Source organism: Ahaetulla prasina, chromosome 11, assembly GCF_028640845.1.
Source record: "Ahaetulla prasina isolate Xishuangbanna chromosome 11, ASM2864084v1, whole genome shotgun sequence".
NCBI lineage: Eukaryota > Metazoa > Chordata > Lepidosauria > Squamata > Colubridae > Ahaetulla > Ahaetulla prasina.
In genome coordinates, this window is record NC_080549.1 from 12,435,820 (window position 1) to 12,449,767 (window position 13,948).

At 46.6% G+C, this 13,948-nt stretch overlaps 1 protein-coding gene across 2 annotated transcripts in view; it reads right to left on the reverse strand.

Moving 5' to 3' along the window:
- Positions 1 to 13,948, reverse strand: part of PCDH19 (protocadherin 19) — a 175,906-nt gene that overhangs the window by 21,465 nt on the left and 140,493 nt on the right. The window lies entirely within an intron of this gene.

Genomic DNA, 13,948 nt, shown 5'->3' on the forward strand with positions numbered 1-13,948 from the left:
CATATTTTAACACCCCACAGGCCTTGAGTTTGACACTCCTGCTCTAATATGCATATGCACTCCTGCTCTAATATGCATATGCACCAAGACAAATTCCTTGTGTGTCCAATCACACTTGGCCAATAAAATTCTATTCTATTCTATTCTAATGTGGTTTTTTTGTGGGTTTTTTTTACCACAAAAAAAAAAAAAGAGAGGGCAACCTATTTTCCAAAGCACCTGAGGGCAGGACAAGAAGCAATGGATGGAAACAAATCAAAGAGAGAAACAACTTGGAACTAAAGAGAAATTTCTTGACAGTGAGAACAATTAACCACTGGAATGGCTTGCCTCCAGATGTTGTGGGAGCTCCAACACTGGAGGCTCTTAAGAAGGATTAGATCAGCGGTTCTCAACCTGTGGGTTGGGACCCCATTGGGGGTCGAATGGCGATTTGCCAGGGGTCGCCTAAGACCATCGGAAATATGGGAAGTATACTTGCGAGTCGAAGAATCGCGCTCCAATGGTTGACTCCACAAGCCAGCTGCAGGCTCTTCAAATCGCTAGCCGAATTCGGCTTCAGGCGCGATGAATTAAAAAAGAGAGAAATCTTTGCTCTGATGTCTCCCTCTCAAGCCAGCTACAATCACTCCCGATCGCTAGCTTAATCTGGCTTCAGGCGCGATAAACTTAATAGGGGAGGAGTCTCCGCTTTAATGCCTCCGTCCTCAAGGCAATCGCAAGCAGTTCAGCTCGCTAGCCAATACGGCTTCAGGCGCGATAAATTCAAAACGAAAATAATTTTACGGTTGGGGTCGCCACATCATGGGGAATTGTATTAAAGGGGTTGCAGCACTATAAAGGTTGAGAACCACTGGATTAGACAACTATTTGTCTGAAATGGACTATAGGGTTCCCTGCTGGAGCAGGAGGTTGGATTAGAAGACCTCCAAGGTCCTTTCCAAGTCAATTATTCTGTTACTCTGTTTTTCAGAAACTGAGGATGCGAGGACCTTAAAAAAAAAAAAAACCAGAACATGCAAAAGAGGAGCTTCCAAAGTACCAATAACCAGTGATCTGAATGCAACCCTTGTGTCCTCTAGCTCAGGCACGCATCTGAAATGCAGAAAGGGGATTATATGTCCTGCTTGGGATAAAGCTCAGCTGGATTACCAAAAACAACTTTATTGAGTCAGTTTATTTATTTCATCATTTATTCATTCAACTTCATCGAACTGGTGGATTTACAGCTGTCAATACTAATCCATCTTTTGCATGCATTTTATGGGGGATTTTCCCCTCCCCCGCTTCCTTCTCTACCCCAATGATGAGTATATATATGTGTGCAGTTGCTGGCGAGTTCCTGCTTTTATTGCAGCTATTTTCCTCTAAGTCAATACTGATTACACCTAATAAACACCATCCAATTACAACAAATACATTTTTATAAGAGGGCTGGCTGGGGGAAAATTGTACTAGCTTTGCAGAAACAAGAAACGGGAAGAGAATATATAGCGAGTAAGGTCAGCAAGCAGAGGGTATATATCGCTGTTGTTCCAGCACCTGGGAATTTAAGATGCAACCCTTAGCTAAGCTGCCAGTCACCAAAGGCCCCCTGATCCTTCACCATCATTGGAGCTTGTAGCCTCTGCCCTTTGTGGTCTCAATGTCTAGATAACAATGCAACAAATACATCCACACCAAAGGAGGTACCTGAATGGTGGATCTAGGAAAGGACCTCCACCAATTGACCTTCACTGATGAAAAACTAAAATTTATTTATTTATTAATTAATTTAATTTCTATACCGCCCTTCTCCCGAAGGACTCAGGGCGGTTTACCAGCCAGAATAAAACAACATAGACAAAAATTAAAACATTTTAAAAATCTGATTCTAATTTGGCCAAAATAAGTTAAAACTGTCATAAAACCCTAATAACACCCCCACATTAAAATTGCGTTAGGCCAGCCCCGCACGATAGAACAAAAAGGTCTTAAGCTCGCGTTTGAAGGTCTGGAGGTCAGGGAGTTGACGTAACCCCGGAGGCAGCTCATTCCAAAGGGCAGGAGCCCCCACAGAGAAGGCCCTTCCCCTGAGGCTGCCAGTCGACATTGTTTGACTGACGGCACCCTGAAGAGGCCCTCCCTATGGGAGCGCACAGGTTGGTGGGAGGCTATTGATGGCAGTAGGCGGTCCCGTAGATAACCCGGTCCTATGCCATGGAGTGCTTTAAAGGTGATAACCAACACCTTGAATTGCACCCGGAAGACCACCGGCAACCAATGCAACTTGCGCAGGAGAGGTGTTACATGGGAGCATCATGTTGCTCCCTCTATTACCCATGCCAGTTCTTGGATCGGAGATCTCCAAAAAAATACAAGGAGAAATGCCAGTTCTTGTCTCGGAGATCTCCAAAAAATACAAGGAGACTTGGCTATGTTTGGAAGTCAAGTAGAACAATAGCATGGTGGAGCGGTTAAAGTGTTGGATAGGCACCAAGAGATCCAAGTTCGGGTTAGGGTCAGAGTGGGAGGTTTACTGCTCAATTTTGGATCAGTCACTCTCAGTCCAACCTGTCTCATGAGGTGGCTGTTGGAAGGAGGGAGTTTACTGACTTAAACTCTTGAACCAAAGGTAGAAAAAAGATCTAAGTGAACAAACTAGGCACTGGTGAACCAGTATCATTTTGCTGCCCAAACCCAACATGGATCAGGTCACAAGGTCTTTGGGAATCAAAATCAACTTGGAGGATACTTTAATTATTGATTATAATCTATACTGTCCATCAGAAGGAAGAATGGGACTGGTTCCTTCCTTGGGTATTGGGGAAATTCCTGACCAGATCTCATTCTATGGGATTCCTCAGTCTGGAATTGAACGCACGGAGTCTTGCACTTTAAATGACTCGATACAGTGCAGTAGCTTTAGGAGCTTGATAATGTTCAGGAAGCAATATGTAGAATCTATCAAGATATACAGTATATAGTGCATCTTCCCTTAATCTGAAAGAGAGAGAGAGAGAGAGAGATACTGTCTATCAATATAAACTGCAAGAGCTTAAGGGAAGATAGACTGTATATACCAGTGATGGTTAACCTTTTCAATACCGAGTGCCAAAACTGGAGCGCATGCACGCCAGAGCGGCGGAACCCGGAAGAGAGCAGTTGGCCAGTGCACATGCGCACAGTGGCCAGCTGCTCTTCTGGGTTCCATCGTGCGCATGTGCGCTGGCCAGCTGCTCTCTTCCGGGTTCCAGCGCAAAGATCAGCTGGCTGGCATGCATGTGTGTGACAGAATCCAGAGGAGCAACTGGCGACAGCGTGTGTGCCCACAGAGAGGGCTCTGTGTGCCACCTCTGGCACAGGTTTGCCATCACGGGTATATACCAATGTTCCTCAACCTTGGCAGTTTTAAGATGAGTGGACTTCAGATTCCTCCGGTCAACATGTAGTCTACTCACCTTGATGCCTGCTGTCTGGGGAATTCTGAAAACGGCAGTCCACACATCTTGAAATTCCAAAGGCTGAGAAACATTGGTATGCATTTTTCCAATACAAACTGATTTACAGTCGGAGGAGTCCTTGGTGCTTTCTGTGCTTGGTTGTTTTCTTGCAGATCTTTCATTACCCAAATTAGGTAGCATCATCAATCCTAGAAGGGAATGGGGTTTGTGGAGAGGAGGAGAAGGTAAAGGGAGGAGGAGGAGGAGGAGGAGGGAGGAGGAGGAGAGAACTGTGTGTTCCTTGGTGCTCTCTGAGCTTGTGTTCTGTTTCCCTTCCCCCAATACTCCCAGCAAAGAGTCCGTCAGAGGCCTTCCTTTTTTTTCCCTTTTATTTACATAGATACATGTCCTGGCCACGTCTACCCACGGGCCTGCCAAGTTTCTGGAGATAACGAGGAAATTATAGATAAGGCCAGAATTACTCACGAATATATTCTTCCCTCCATGAATTAGCTTGCGCCAAATTCATTGCTTTGTCCGAGACAAAAAACCAGGAAGTCCCGCCTCCTATTTATAGTCTCTGCAGATGTCACTGCATGACAATTATGACTTGGCTTTGTCCCAACTCTTCCGCTGCTGCGCACGTCGATCAAGCCTTCGTAATCTTGCGTCCCTCCAAAACTGTTCTTGGGGCGTTGCCAAATCAGAAGAAGGCCCGGGAGAATCAGGCCTTGCCGGCCCCTCCCTTTGAGTGGGTGCCAGGGAGGGAGAGGGCTCAAGAGAAGCAGGGCTTGCCAGGTCTTCTCCCTCATTTTCTGAATCATCCGAGTCCAGGAGTCTGGGTCCAGGAACCTGGGTCACAACAGCTTGGTTGTTTTCTTGCAGATGTTTCATTACCCAAACTAAGTAACATCATCACTGCTAGTTACTTAGTTTGTGTAATGAAACATCTGCAAGAAAGCAACCAAGCTCAGAGAGCACCAAGAACCTCTCCCTTCAAACCCTGAGCTACAAATATTTCCCTTTATTGATTATAGTCTGTTGCCTCTAAAGAACGCAGCCATGGTACAGCCATGACTTTCATCCCTCCAGCCCAGTGGTGGGATTCAGTCAGTTTGCACCACTTCAGGAGAACCGGTTGTTAACTTTCTGAGCTCTTTGGTGAACTGGTTGTGGGAAGAAATCATTAGGGCAGAGAACCGGTTGTTAAATTATTTGATTCCTACCACTGCTCCAGCCTACTCCCTTAACTTGGATTTTGAGTAACCAGCGCCCCAAAAGGTTCTTGCTATCCTGGGCTGTACCCCAGCTGCATCAGAGTCACAGAACTACGGTATCCATATACTGGTTATTCAAGCCCCAAACCATTGCCAGTGAAACCACTTAGGACCGTGATGGTGAACCTTTGACACGTGTGCCACAGATGGCACATGGAGCCATATCTGTGGGCATGCAAGCTTTGCCCTAGCTCAGCTCCAGTGCGCACTGGCTGTTTCCAGCCTCCGGAAGGCCTCTGGGGGTGATAGGTGTCGTGTCCCACTCCTCCGCTGACGGCCGGGTCAGGGAAATCCGAATCAGGCGTGCCTCTGCAGCTCTGCCAAAGTCCTAGCAAAATTCTCAAGGCAGGCAGGAGACCAGAAAGTGACTTCAGCAAGATATGTTAGACTTTGCCTGACTCAGAGAATGCCAGAAAGCAGATCCTTTATATAGGCCATGGGGTGTGGCTCCATGACTCAGCACTTATCCAGGCCTGCCGCTCCCTTCCTTCTGACGCCGCCGCCTATCAATTCTTCTGAAGCGAGGGTCACTCCAGTCTGCAGCTGTTGGTAATTGACCTACCTCAGGCTCACATGCTGTGGGGGAGGGGGAGGGGTCTAGTTGCTCCGTTTGCCTGGGCATGGAGCCAGAGCTGGGGGCTGGAGGTACTTCTTCCTCCTCAGCCTGTCTGGGCATGGAGCCAGGGCTGGGGCCGGGAGGCATACTAGGACATTCCTCAGCGTTTGGAAGCAGATAAGAAGGCCCCGGCTGCAGTGAAAGCGGACGAGACCCAACAATAGGGGAGGCCGTTTTCTCCCTCTCCAGACTCCAAGAAAGCCCCTCCCTCTCACTCTCTGACTCACTTTCTGCCAGGAAGCCTGGCTCGGGCCCCGCAGACACAACATCACCTTTTTGCCATCGCATTCCAAAAGCAAGGGGGAGTGCAGGGGAATTGTGTGCGCAGGCGTAAGAGAGAAGGGTGTGGGGGGCCATTGAATTATGGGTGTGGGCACACGCATGCACAACTCTCCCTCGCTCCCCCCGCTTTTGGCACATGATGGCAAAAAAAGGTTAGCCATCCATGGCTTAGGATAATCAGCTGAGCTTTCAAAAAAAAGAGCAACGAATTTGATAATCTGATAGGGCAGTGTCGTTGAATCTATGGCAGGCATGCCGGAAGCAGCATGCAAAACCATCCCGCGACAAATGCGCGGCCTCGCCGTCTCCTCTTCTGCGTTCCTGTGCTCAAACGTGCATCGGTCAGCTGGCCATCGCGTGCATAGGAGCGGCGGACCTCGGAAGAGCAGCGTTCCAGCACACATGCACAGGCCAGCACCCAACCTTTCAGGTTGACATCACCTGCCTAGGTGATGGTCAGCTGTTCAGTGGGCATGCTTCCATGCTGGTATCCGGGTGTTTGGATGCAGGCTTGAGCATGCACAATGGACCGCCACTCTTCCGAGTATCGCTGCTCCCGTGCACGCGAAGGCCAGCAGGGCCGCGCATACCTCACGGGATGGTTTCGTGTGCCACTTCCGGCACAACAGGAACGCCAAAGGTTCATCGACACTGTGATAGGGTATTTCTTTTTTCATTCTCCTTTCATTGTGTTTCGATATATTTTGCGAATCAAATTCCTATGAATGCTAATGGGAGCTGCTGTACCAACTTCCATTCACCCACACAAAAAAAAAATGCAGGCCTTTGACTTCATTACAGAACTTTAAAATTCATTACTACAGGATACTGAGGGATTGCCCTAAATACCCTTTCTTTGTTATATATTTCCTTGTTAATGCAACCGTTTGAGTGTACTGTACCCCGCTGAGCAGGAAACATTTCCGAGGCTGTTTAAAACACATTCTCCTACAATTGGAAGCAAATGCTTTTGTCTCCATTTATGCCTTTGACACCAGCTGCCTCCAGCTTAATGGGACCAGAGTAGATAAAAGCAAATAAATCTTTAAAAGGTAATTTTTTCCCCCCTCTCCTATTGTCAAATCTCATACAGACAAATTTGAGTATTCCCGGTCTTCGATGTGATTCAATGCAAACCATGCATTTAAATCTGCACTGCAACAATGAACCCAATTATTAAAACATCCTATTCAAATGTATTGCGCTGATCAAAAAAAATGGCCACTACATTATTCCGGGGGTGGGTGGGGTGTTTTAAAAAAAAAAACGCAAAAATTTGAGAATTTGTGGAAGGATAATAACAGGAGAGAGTCAATGGACTCTGAACAGCAGCTGGCCAGGATTTTAACTGGGGCGAACTGGAATCAATTTGCGAAAGATCTGAATGCTAGTCTAAAGAGCAAGGATTTTTCTCTTTGTCTCCCATCCAGATATCAAAAAGGTTCCCCCCTGCTTAGCTTTTCACGTAAAATAATCGTCTAGCTGGATGTAGCGGGATGTAATCCAGCATCCCAGGAGAGAGAGATTTTTCCCCCCAGGGAGTAAATAGAATAGAATGATAAGAGTTGGAAGGGACCTTGGAGGTCTTTTAGTCCAACCCTCTGCTTAGGCAGGAAACCCTGTAGCCGTGATGACGAACCTATGGCATGCGTGCCATAGGTGGCACACGTAGCCATATCAGTGGGCACGTGAGCTCAGCTCTGGCTGATTTTTGGGCCTTCTGGGCCCACCAGAAGTAGGGAAACAGGCTGTTTCCTGCCTCCGGAGGGCCTGGGTGGTGGTGGGGAAGGCCCGTTTTTCTCTCTCACCTGGCTCCAGAGCCTTTCTATGAGTCTGGGGAGGGCAAAAACAGCCTCCTCCCGCCAGAGGCCCTCCAGAGGCCAGAAATGGTCAATTTCCCAACTTCTGTTTGGACAGGAAGTGACATTTTTGCTGTCCCCAGCCTCCAGAGCCTCCCTAGGCAGGAAGGCAGGGAGGATCTTAATTTAAAAAGGATCTCAGATGAGGAAAGAAGGGAGGGAGGGAGGGAGGGAGATACGCATCAACACACCAAGCTTTTTTTCTTTGGAAGAAGAGAATCTGAATTTCCTTCAAAAGGATTACCTAGGACACGCTAACATAAGGTCCCTCATCTTTACTACTACTTTCATCTTCCGCGTTACCTTAGCAGCAATTCAATCTCCCTCCACCTCCAGACTCCCTAAGAAAAAATTGCTGCTCAGAGAAAAAAAAACATGAGATTTAAAAAAAAAGCTGCAAGGAGAGATCAGGGCTAAATCCGGGCAACTTTCCAATGCATTTATTGAAATAGAAAGCTAGCTTTGGCTCAGTCTGGGTTCCTGGGAGGCAACCAACAGGAGTCCTTAACACCACACAGGTGATGTTATTATCACCTCCTGCAATCAGCAGGAGTTAAACAGACTCTCAGAAAATCGGGGAGGGGAGAAAAAATCCCGGCTGGGGCAGCAGGATATCTGATGCCTGCATCCGATCCTTCGGTGTGTGACAACCAGTCCTGGCCTCCATCGAAACTTAGGAGCAAGGTGTTGTGGCCCGCCAGCAGCCTACAGAGCTGGCAATGGAGTCGGACAGCGATGAGGCTGAGGTGAGACCAGGGACATTGGGGAGTGAGGTGCAGACTCCAGAGCCTCTAGAGATTGATAGTAGTGAGGCAGAGGAACAAGAGGAGCCTGTTCCTAATGCACGCATGAGAAGAGCTGCCAGAAGGCAAGAGCAGCTCAAGCAGAGAGGACGACTCGGGAGTAGGGCCAAGAGATGATTGGCTCCTCCCATAAGGCTTAAAACAGACCAGCAACGGCATTTGGGTTTTGCCGGAAAACAACGTTGGTAGCTTCGTCTTCTGCTTCATCTACGTCTTGCATTTATTTTTGTGACTTCTGAACGTTTGCCAAGAAAGGCCTTTGACAGTTTGCCTAATTGGACCAAGGTTTGCGATAGGACTGAGGAATTTGTGTTGGGAGGAATTCGTTTTAATTTAGTTGAACTACGCTGAGAATGAACTAATTCTCCGCTGTTCGAATAAAGTTTGTTTGTTTTTTCACGGACTGAGTTTCCTACTACCTACTTGGGTCTGGGTCACAACACAAGGGAATGTAGCCCTACAGAAACAGGATGGATTTGATTTAAATCATGCTTTAAATCACTAGTAAAGGCACGATTTAAACAGACTCTCAGAAAATCGGGGAGGGGAGAAAAAATCCCAGCTGGGGCAGCAGGATATCTGATGCCTGCATCCGGTCCTTCTGTGTGTGACAACCAGTCCTGGCTTCCATCAAAACTTAGGAGCAAGGTGTTGTGGCCCGCCAGCAGCCTACAGAGTTGGCAACGGAGTCGGACAGCGATGAGGCTGAGGTGACACCAGGGACATTGGGGAGTGAGGTGCAGACTCCAGAGCCTCCAGAAATTGATAGTAGTGAGGCAGAGGAACAAGAGGAGCCTGTTCCTAATGCACGCATGAGAAGAGCTGCCAGAAGGCAAGAGCAGCTCAAGCAGAGAGGACGACTCGGGAGTATGGCCAAGAGATAATTGGCTCCTCCCCTAAGGCTTAAAACAGACCAGCAACGGCATTTGGGTTTTGCCGGAAAACAACGTTGGTAGCTTCGTCTTCTGCTTCATCTACGTCTTGCATTTATTTTTGTGACTTCTGAACGTTTGCCAAGAAAGGCCTTTGACAGTTTGCCTAATTGGACCAAGGTTTGCGATAGGACTGAGGAATTTGTGTTGGGAGGAATTCGTTTTAATTTAGTTGAACTACGCTGAGAATGAACTAATTCTCCGCTGTTCGAATAAAGTTTGTTTGTTTTTTCATGGACTGAGTTTCCTACTACCTACTTGGGTCTGGGTCACAGCACAAGGGAATGTAGCCCTACAGAAACAGGATGGATTTGATTTAAATCATGCTTTAAATCACTAGTAAAAAGGCACGATTTAAATCAACTCGATTTAAATCATAATTTTTAAAGAGCAAAACTGTCATCTCTGTCCCACAGCGGCTCCTCCTCTGACCCACTGTTGACTCACCAACAGTCCCATTCACTTTAATGGGATGGCTGGTGATGTGGCAGCATTCAGCCGATTCTGTCCGGTTCGGGCAAACTGGTAGAGGCGGGAGGCTCTGCCCACCCAGACGTAATGCGCAAGCAAAGAGCACATGCGGAGGCCATGTCCATGCGCAGAGGAGCTCACATTTGTAGGGAAGGTAAGTGAATCCCATATCTGTGCGGCAGTGACACAACAAAGTGAGGGACATGGCGGGCAGCAGGTGAGTGGAGGCCCGCTAACAGGCGCTGCCATGATGGATCTGAAATGACAGGTGCTCTTTCAGCTTAAGGACTCATTCTTGCTGGTAGGTAGAATGTTTAATATGATTATTTGCAAGCAAAATGAAGGTTTCCTATTTAGCTTGCAGAGCTTGGGTTCATTGAATGAATTTACCAAAAATGTAAATATTGCAGAATATGCTACATAACCAAGCTCCATTTCATGCTGAATTACTAAATTCTACTAAATTATTAATGTATCTTGGAACGTGCTGGAATTTCTAGCATGTATACACCACTGAAACAGTGACGTCTACGCTGGCTTGGGCATGTCATGAGAATGGCTGATGGTCGGATTCCGAAAGATCTCCTGTATGGAGACTTAGTGCAGGGAAAGCCCCTCAGAAGGAGACCATAGCTGCAATATAAGGATACCTGCAAGAGGGACCTCAAAGCCCTGGGAATGGACATTAACAGCTGGGAAACCTTGACCTCCGATCGTTCAGCTTGGAGGCTAAAGACACAGCATGGCCTTCTCCAATTCGAAGAGACATTTGTTCGGCAGGCTGAGGCAAAGAGGCAGTCCCGGAACCAGCGAAATCTGGGGGCTGGGCAGAGGACAGAATGTATCTGCCCTCAGTGTGGAAGGGATTGCCACTCTCGAATTGGCCTTTTTAGCCACACTAGATGCTGTTTTAGGATCTCTTTCCAGAGCACGATACCATAGTCTTTTGAGACTGAAGGATGCCAGTGCAATGTATCTTAAATAGAAAACTATATTTAGATAGAATTTTTTTTTTACTCCAAAAGCATTTTATTAAAATAAATTTGCTAAACATAAAAAAAAATCCGATTTAAATCAAAAAACTTGCAATTTTTTAAAAAAAATAATCAATGATTTTTATCCACCCTGTATGGAAATCGTTCCGGAGAATTCCTGCAGGAAGCTCTCCCTACGCCTCCTCGTTGTCTGGCATGCACAGATGCAACGCCGCTTCTTGTCACTACGAAAGTCTAAGTCGTTTAGAAAACACTTAGCCATGCAGCAAAGCAGCGGAATTAAAAAAACATTAAACTTTGGAAGAAGGTTTGGATTGGGGGAAGGAGGCGAACTTTGACAAGCTGTGCCAGATACTAAGTATAATTAATTAAATTGGATGGGGCCCAGGAGAGATGGGAGAAGAGATGATGGCAGTAGAGCACAAATGTTCGGCGTGCCATTTCGGAAGGGGAAAAATAACACACGCTGGTGGCAATGCAAGTGGCAGAGGTTTGGCAGGATTCAAATCACACAGCGGCTGCCAGTTTAGCGGTGAGAACGGAAGGGGAGAAGGAAAGTAATGAAGTGCCTTGAAAGACAGGAAGCCAATAAAATAAGGAGGTCAAATGTTTTAAAAAAATCTATATTGGTTTTATATTGGTCATATTAGGGACATGGTGGCTCAGTGGCTAAGACGCTGAGCTTGTCGATCGAAAGGCTGGCAGTTCAGCGGTTCGAATCCCTAGTGCCGCATAATGGGGTGAGCTCCCGTTACTTGTCCTGGCTTCTGCCAACCTAGCAGTTCGAAAGCACGTAAAAAATGCAAGTAGAAAAATAGGGACCACCTTTGGTGGGAAGGTAGCAGCGCTCCGTGCACCTTTGCATTGAGTCATGCCAGTCACATGACCACGGCGACGTCTTCAGACAGCGCTGGCTCTTTGGCAATGAAATGGAGATGAGCACCGCCCCTACCATCTAGTCTAGTGGGAAAAAAGGACCAGAGCTGCCAGAAGGCAAGAGCAGCTCAAGCAAAGAGGACGACTCGGGAGTAGGGCCAAGAGATGATTGGCCCCTCCCATAAGGCTTAAAACAGACCAGCAAAGGCATTTAGGCTTTGCCGGAAAACAACGTTGGTAGCTTCGTCTTCTGCTTCATCTACGTCTTGCATTTATTTTTGTGACTTCTGAACGTTTGCCAGGAAAGGCCTTTGGCAGTTTGCCTAATTGGACCAAGGTTTGCAATAGGACTGAGGAATTTGTGTTGGGAGGAATTTGTTTTAATTTAATTGAACTACGCTGGGAATGAAGTAATTCTCAGCTGTTCGAATAAAGTTTGTTTTTTCACGGACTGAGTTTCCTACCGCCTACTTGGGCCTGGGTCACAACAACAGGCTTGTGACAGGAGAGAGCAGGCAAAGCAATGAAAGGCATGTAACAGTTGGTTTCTGCAACCCGATGGGAGGAAAGACTAATGGTTAAATGTTATGGGATGTGTATCAGCCCTCAAAGGCTCGTGAAAGGCAAGGAATTACACATCATTTTGTAATCCTCGTTATTTGTAAATTTTGCTTCCACAGATTCAGTTGCATGGTTCTATAAAAGGGCAACTCGTTTTTCATCAAACGTGGTTGCGGCACAACTATACACAACCAACACAGTAGGGGAAAAAATATCCAAGAGTCTTACTGTGCAGCATCAACACAAGCTACACTAAGGGAAACCGCATTCTTGCTGTCACCGCGTTTGTTGTATTAAGAAGTCTTGGTATCGTTCTGATAATAGATTGTGTGATCTCACCAGGATCAATGCTTCAATAGCCCCATTTTCTGATTCTGTGGGAGTTTTTTGTATGATATACAAACGGGAAGGCCGTGGCCTATTCTTCAGCAAACCACCATTAGAAAGTACGGCTGATGGTTGACATAGAAACTCAGCTCATTTGAACCTTTGAATTATATCTGAGCCTAAAAAGCATCCTTACTCCAGGATTGTTGTCGTTCACATCCCGTGGAACAAATGGTGGAGAACAAATTAGGGAGTGGCTGGCGAAACAAATCACAAACACTTGCTGATCTGCAAGGTTGACTGGGTTACTTGTTGGCTTGTTCCATCAAACTCCAATCAAAACCGCAAACTGATGTATCCGTTTGCTCTGCCATCCCTATTTGGAATCCACAATGTGACTCAGTAGTAAAGTGAAAATGTCATAACTCACGTGGCCCTCAAAGCAGAGGTGAAATTCATCAGGTTCTGGAGAACCGGTAGTGGAAATTTTGAGCAGTTCAGAGAACTGGTAGTGGAAATTTTGAGTAGTTCAGAGAACTGGTAGCAGAAATTTTGAGCAGTTCAGAGAACCGGTAGCAGAAATTTTGAGCAGTTCAGAGAACCGGTAGCGGAATTTTTGAGCAGTTCAGAGAACTGGTAGTGGAAATTTTGAGTAGTTCAGAGAACCAGTAGCAGAAATTTTGAGCAGTTCAGAGAACCGGTAGCGGAAATTTTGAGCAGTCCAGAGAACCAGTAGTGGAAATTTTGAGTAGTTCAGAGAACCAGTAGTGGAAATTTTGAGCAGTTCAGAGAACCGGTAGCGGAAATTTTGAGCAATTAAGAGAACCGGTAGTGGAAATTTTGAGCAGTTCAGAGAACTGACCCCTGATTTAGAGGGCACAAAGAGAGCTGAATCTTTAAGTTAACTCAACCCCAAAGAAGAAGAAAACCCAAGCCAAGCTATCCAGAAAGTCTAGGTAAGAACTAAACCGTGTATTCCCTTAGCTGCATAGAAGCCTCAACAGCTGGCTCTTCTACAGTTGGAGGAAGAGTGAAGGAGAAAGTCTTATCTTCTCAAAAAGATGTCCATCTATCAGCATCCCAGCAGAGGCAAAGGATGGACCTGTGGGTTGTACAGCAGACCCCCAAAGTCCCTTGTGGCTGGGGGACTTTGTGGGTTGACTGGCCCACAATCCGAAAGGCAATCCTCCGAGACAGTGTCAGAAAAGTGTCAGCTACAAGAAGGAGGGGCTGTTTCTCCCTTGAAGGGAGGAAATTGCTTGCACTAATTACATTTTTCCAATTAAGCAGAAGGTTCCCAGATGCTCCCCACAATGAGAGTATGGTATTAAAAATATCCTACCTGTAGGAATGCTTTCTTTGAAGTGCGGGCGGGGGGAGGGCTTGAAGTAAAAGGGAAACAGTATTTTTTTTGGATTGTAGGAAAGCGTTAGAGCTGTGATGGTGAAACTACGGCACGTTTGCCGGACACCAGCTGCTTTTCTGGTTTCTGAAAAATGGCCGGAAAATGGTCGGAAAACAGCCCAA